Source organism: Oryctolagus cuniculus, chromosome 6 (genome assembly GCF_051225735.1).
Source record: "Oryctolagus cuniculus isolate XC-2025 breed Fujian yellow rabbit chromosome 6, ASM5122573v1, whole genome shotgun sequence".
Lineage (NCBI taxonomy): Eukaryota > Metazoa > Chordata > Mammalia > Lagomorpha > Leporidae > Oryctolagus > Oryctolagus cuniculus.
The window spans coordinates 144341214-144348412 of record NC_142872.1 but is presented as its reverse complement, the minus strand read 5'-3'; positions in this window follow the sequence as shown (position 1 = coordinate 144348412).

The window sequence follows — 7199 nt, the reverse complement described above, 5'->3', positions numbered from 1 at the left end:
GTGCAGGGATGGTTCAACATTCACAAATCAAGCAATGTGATACATCACATTAACAAAATGATGAACAAAAACCATATGATAATCTCAATAGACGCGGAGAAAGCATTTGATAAAATACAACACCCTTTCATTATGAAAACTCTAAGCAAATTGGGTATAAAAAGAACATTCCTCAACACAATTAAGGCAATTTATGACAAACCCATGGCCACTATCCTCTTGAATGGGGAAAAGTTGGAAGCATTCCCACTGAGATCCAGAACCAGACAAGAATGCACACTGTCACCTTTGCTATTCAAAATAGTCCTGGAAGTGTTAGCCAGAGCCATTAGCTATTCAATATAGTCCTGGAAGTTTTAGCCAGAGCCATTAGACAAGAAAAAGAAATCAAAGGGTTACAAATTAGGAAAGAGGAAGTGAAACTATCCCTGTTTACAGATGACAAGATTCTATATATAAGGGATCCAAAAGCCTCCACCAAGAGACTATTGGAACTCATAGAAGATTTGGTAAAGTAACAAGATATAAAATCAATACACAAAAATCAATAGCCTTTGTATACACAGATAATACCATGGCTGAGAAAGAACTTCTGAGATCAATCCCATTCACAACAGCTACAAAAAAAATCAAATACCTTGGAATAAATTTAACCAAGGATGTCAAAGATCTCTACAATGAGAATTACAAAACATTAGAGAAACAAATACAAAAAAATATTTTAAAAAAATAGAAAAAAATCTTCTGTGTTTATGGATTGGAAGAATCAATAACATCAAAATGTCCATTCTTCTTAAAGCAATTTATAGATTCAATGTAATACCAATCAAAATACCAAAGATATTCTTCTCAAATCTAGAAAAAATGAAGCTGAAATTCATATGGAAACCCAGGAGACCTCAAATAGCTAAAGCATTCCTATACAACAAATATAAAGCCAGAGGCATCACAATACCAGATTTCAAGACATACTACTAGGCAGTTAGAATCAAAACAGCCTGTAATTGGTACAAAAACAGATGGACAGACCAATGGGGCAGAATAGAAACACCAGAAACCAACCCAAACCTCTACAACCAACTTATATTTGACCAAGAGGCTAAACCCAATTCCTGGAGCAAGGACAGTCTATTCAACAAATGGTACTGGGGAAAACTGGATTTCCAGAAGTTTGAAGCAGATCCCTACCTTACACCTTACACAAAAATCCTTTCAAAATGGATTAAAGGCCTAAATCTGTAACCTGATACCATCAAATTATTAGTTCATTGAGGAAACCCTGCAAGATATTGGCATAGGCTGAGTTCTTGGAAAAGACCCCAGAGGCACAGGCAGTCAAAGCCAAAATTATTGAGAAGCCTCTGTATGGCAAAAGAAACAGGAAAGTGAAGAGGCAACTGACAGAATGGGAGAAATTATTTGCAAAGTGTGCAACTGATAAAGGATTAATAACTAGAATCTACAAAGAGATAACGAGATTCCACAAGAACAAAAAAAAAAAAAAAAGAAAGAAAGAAAGAAAGAAAGAAAGAAAGAAAGAAAGAAAGAAAGAAAGAAAAAAAAAAACACTTAAGATATGGGCCAAGGACTTAAACACATTTTTCAAAAGAGGAAATCCAAATGGCTAAAGACACATGAAAAACTGTTCAGGATCACTAATAGTAAGGGAAATGCAAATCAAAACCACAATGAGGTTTCACCTCAACCCAGTTAGAATGGCATTCATACAGAAATCAACAAATGCTGGCAAGGATGTGGGGAAAGAGGTACCTTAATCCACTGTTGGTGGGAATGTAAACTGATAAAACCACTATGGAAATCAGTTTGGAGATACCTCAGAAATCTGAATATAGAGCTACCATATATCCCAGCCATCCCACTCCTGGGAATTTACCCAAAGGAAATGAAGTCAGTAAATAGAAGAGTTATCTGCACCCCCATGTTTATTGTAGCTCAGTTCACAATAGCTAAGACATGGAATCAAATCAACCTAAATGCCCATTTACTGAAGTCTAGATAAATAATTATGGGATATGTACTCTATGGAATACTACACAGTGGTAAAAAAAGAAATAAAGAAATCGATCATTTGCAACAAAATGGATGAATCTGAAAAACATCATACTTAGTGAAATAAGCCAGTCCCAAAGGGACAAATACTGTATGTTCTCCCTAATCTGTGATAACTAGTAGAGCACCTAAAAGGAAATCCATAGAAGTGAAATTGACACTTAGAGAAGCAATGACTTGAACAGCCCTTGACTTGATTGTCAAGGAACAGTTTTTTTATTATATTTGTTGAACTCTTTATTTAACATTGAGTTAATCATATTTGTATAAAGTTAATTGAAGATGGATCTTATTAAAAAATAAGAGTAGATATAAAAGAGGGAGATGGAAGTTTGTAACTGTAAAGCTGTATAGTTCTGCATACATTCCTATGGACTTACATCTAAGGGTACAGTTTCAAAGCTTGCCATGGGACCCCAAATCCCATTAAGTTGGGTGGTAAAAATACCATCTTAAGTGTTAAAGTGAACATATAAAATGTTAAAGTGAACATATAGATAGCATTATGTGTTAAAAGCATCATATATAACTAAGATCAAGTGTCTGGTAATAATAAATAGAGTTAAAAAGAAGAGAATGTTCCAACATGGGAAGCAGTCCACACAGCAGACTCACAGAATGACAATCACTTTAAATAGCACTCTGATCTCAGAATCAACCTTTAAGATATTCTGATCTGGCTGAAAAACACATGAGAGCATTTCAGACATGGAAAGCCAAGACACTGTGGCAAAAAAAAAAAAAAAAAAAAAAAAAAAAACACACACACCAACATCCTAAATGAAGGATCTCTGTGAGACCCCAGTGGAAAGAAGTGGCCATCAAAGAAGAATGTTCTTTTCTCTGAGGGAGGAGAGAACTTCTACTTTGCTTATGGACTTGTCTAAATACTGACAGAGATTGTGGATTCAAAGGTGTCCATAACCTTGGCAGTTCATATCAAGAGCCTCAGGTGATCATTGACATCATATATGAGTGTTAATTGTTAAATTAACAACAGGAGTCACCGAGCACTTACTTCCCATGCAGGACATCTGTCCTCAATGAGTTGTGTTATGGGAATTAACTGTAAAACTTGTTCTCAAACAGTTTGTGTGTGTGTGTGTGTGTGTGTGTGTGTGAGTGTGTAAACTGTTGAAATCTTTACTTACTATAGAGTTGGTCTTATATGTATAAAGTTAACTGAAAATGAATCTTAATGGAGAATGGGACTTGCATTGGGAGAGGGAAGAGGAGGGGTGTGAGTGAGGTTCAGAGGGTGGGTATTGTGGGAAGAATCACTATATTCCTAAAGTTGTATTCATGAATTTTGTACTCATTAAATAAAAGGTTTCTTTAGGGAAAAAAAAGTTGTCTTGTGCTTTAATTCCCTGGGACCTTTATACTCCCTAGCCCCAGGTGACTACTACCTACTTTCTATCCATATAGGTTATTTCACATTTTTTAAAATGATATTGACTGTTTTGGGGGGCTTATTTGCCATTTGTACTCTTTGGTGAAATATTCATTTAAACCTTTTGCTAAAATTTTATTTATTGAATATATTAATAAGTGGAAATTATTAATATTCATATTTTTGTACACCCTGTATAGAAGCCCTTTGCCAGATACATGACAAGTAAATATTTTCTCCTTATGTATAGCTTGTTTTTTTTTCACTCTCTTCACTGTATCTTTGAAGAAAATAAATAATTTTGCTAAGTTTTTTTTTTCCCTTTATAGATCACACTTTTGGGATTAGACCTAATACATTTTGCCTAATCCATGGTTACAAATATTTTCCTCTTTGTTTTATTCCAGAAATTGTAAAGTTAAAGGTTCCATATTTAGATCTATGATATACTTCCTGGCAACTTTATTGTATGGCTCACAGTATAGATCAAATTTCCTTTTTTTTTTTATGCAGATAATTTGCCATCATTTGTTGGAGAAAAAAAAATCTAATGAAATTTTTTCTCCACTTTGTTGGAAACTCAATTGACTGTATGAGACTCTGTTTTGGTTTCTGGACTATTTCATATCATTGATCTTTTGCCTATATTGCCATCAACAGAACACTACTTTGATAATTGTCACTTCATGGTAAACCCTGAAATCAAGTAGTATAAATTTTGCTCTTTGTTTTGAAAATTGTTTTGCCTAGTCTAGATGCATTGTATTTCCATACTAATTTCATGGATTTTGAATGGAATTGCATTGAATCTATAGATTTGTAGAGATAATCAATGTATTAAAATTGCCAAGCCTTCAGATCCATGAACATAGTATATCTTTACATTTGTCCAAGTCAGCAATGTTTTATAGTTTTCCGTGTATGGGTAGTGTACATCTTTCATCAGACTAATGACTAGATAGTGTGTTACTTTGTTGAATAGTGGATATTTTTATATTACTACTAATATTTCTGAGATTTATTCTGGAATAAAGTCAAGCCATTTGGAAATTGGCAACTGTCGCTCCCCCTCTTCGTGGAGGAACGACACTGAACCCTGCCTAGGCTTCATATCCGAGTCACGGCACCATTATGTCGCTCCCCCTCTTCGTGGAGGAACGACACTAAACCCTGCGCTGTTCTTTTGTCTGCTCGGCCCTCCCCGGGTTTGCTGCTGGTTCTTCCCGGGTGGGCTACCGTCCCTTCCACCTCCATGGAAGGGCGGTTCCCCCTGCCACTTTCCCCACTTCCGCGGGGGAGTGGCACACTGCCGGCCGGCTCTCTCGGGGGCTGCACAGGTGTTCCTTCAGATAGATGTTCCCCGGTGCATTTTGTCTCTCTCCTCCTTTATAGTCCTCTTCCACCAATCCCAACTCTGCTACCCACACACCGAGTACGCTGCTCTCCTCCAATCAGGAGCAGGTCCTACAGTTTATTGGTTGAACTGGAGGCAGCTGTGTAGAAGCTGTTTCCTCCTCTCCCAGTGCCATATTGTGGGAGAGCAGATGCATAGAATAAGTCTTAATTCCAGTAACTTAGTCTAGTCCGAGTTGCTCCCAGTTGCTCCCCACAGCAACAGTGTGATTCCTTGAGGTACTGTTATAATATTTTGCTAGGTAAGAGCAAAGAAGCTGTTAGTCTAGGATTAATTATTCCCTACTAGTGGAATAAATCCTTTCTTAATAACCTATCTGATGTCTCATGAATTATGATACTTCATATTCTTGCTGGCATAAGCAGGCAAGCTTCCTGGTCCTGTATGAGATCATAAAGGTTGTTCTCTCTATTCTTTACAGATGGTTGTGTTTTTTTTTGTTTTTTTTGTTTTGTTTTGTTTTGTTTTTTTTTGTTTTGTTTTTTTTTTTTTTTTTGACAGGCAGAGTGGACAGTGAGAGAGAGAGACAGAGAGAAAGGTCTTCCTTTTGCCGTTGGTTCACCCTCCAATGGCCGCCGCGGCCGGTGCACTGCGGCTGGCGCAACGCACTGATCCGATGGCAGGAGCCAGGAGCCAGGTGCTTTTCCTGGTCTCCCATGGGGTGCAGGGCCCAAGCACCTGGGCCATCCTCCACTGCACTCCCTGGCCACAGCAGAGAGCTGGCCTGGAAGAGGGGCAACCGGGACAGAATCCGGCGCCCCAACCGGGACTAGAACCCCGTGTGCCGGCGCCGCTAGGCGGAGGATTAGCCTAGTGAACCGCAGCACCGGCTCAGATGGTTATTTCTTTAACCCCTTCAGATGATTCTTTCCCTGGCCCTGGATGGTTTCCTTGAAGGTGCTGATCATTATTCAGCTGAATATTCAAGGAGTATCCTCTCCAGAAACCCCAGAGCCCTCTCTCTGTTCAGTTTTGTCTTCTCTGGTATTCTCTCCTACAAACGCTGGCTGCTGGCTTGGCCTTCCTGATTTCTCACCTCTGTCTCCTCAACTCAGAGTTCCCTGCTCCAGTGCCTGGAGACTGAATGCACAGCAACCTAGGGCAACACTAGGCTCATTTGTTTTCTCTCCCTCCAGAAGAGCTACCCATCATTGCTTGGTTCTCTCTATCCTGAAAAATTTAGTTTCATATATTTTGTCCATATCTTAGGGTATTTTTATATAAAAGTGGGATATCTTTTCATTAAAATCATATTAAGAATCTTTTATTAAAGGAATTTATAAATACACTAGATTCTCAGGGTCATTGCAAATGCATGATAATTACTACAACAAAATTCTCATCAATTGTCATGTTAATATGATGTTAATACAAAGAGAACAGATTCAATGTAGTTGTTAGGCACAATTCTTTTTTTTTTTTTTTACTTTCTTTTATTTAATAAATATAAATTTCCAAAGTACAGCTTTTGGATTACAATGGCTCCCCCCCCCATAACCTCCCTCCCACTCACAACCCTCCCCTCTCCCGCTCCCTCTCCTATCCCATTCACATCAAGATTCATTTTCAATTCTCTTTATGTACAGAAGATCAATTTAGTATATATGAAGTAAATATTTCAACAGTTTGCACCCACACAGAAATACAAACTGTAAAGTACTGTTTGAGTACTAGTTATAGCATTAATTCACATTGTACAACACATTAAGGACAGAGATCCTACATGGGGAGTAAGTGCACAGTGACTCCTGTTGTTGATTTAACAAATTGACACTCTTGTTTGTGGTGTCAGTAATCACCCGAGGCTCTTGTCATGAGCTGCCAAGGCTATGGAAGCCTTTTGAGTTCGCCAACTCTGATCTTATTTAGACAAGGTCATAGTCAAAGTGGAAGTTCTCTCCTCCCTTCAGAGAAAGGTACCTCCTTCTTTGATGGCCCGTTCTTTCCACTGGGATCTCACTCACAGAGATCTTTCATTTAGGTCTTTTTTTTTTTTCCAGAGTGTTTTGGCTTTCCATGGCTAGGCACAATTCTAAGAATATAATAGCATTTCCCTTCTTTCGAAAGGCAAATTTATTCCCTATTTTTCATCTTGGCTCTAACTAGAAGTCCTACAACTTTATTTTGCCACTCTTATTCATCCTCTATTTTCTATTCCACTGTCCTTTTTGTAACATTGTAAAAACAATCATGAAATAGTTTCTATTTATGAAAACTTGCTGTGTGCCAAGTATGACCAGCAATCATGGCCACAAGTTGGGCTTGTATATTTTATTTATGAAACATCTCACTTAGAGAAGTTGAAGGTGATATGCTGTTCTG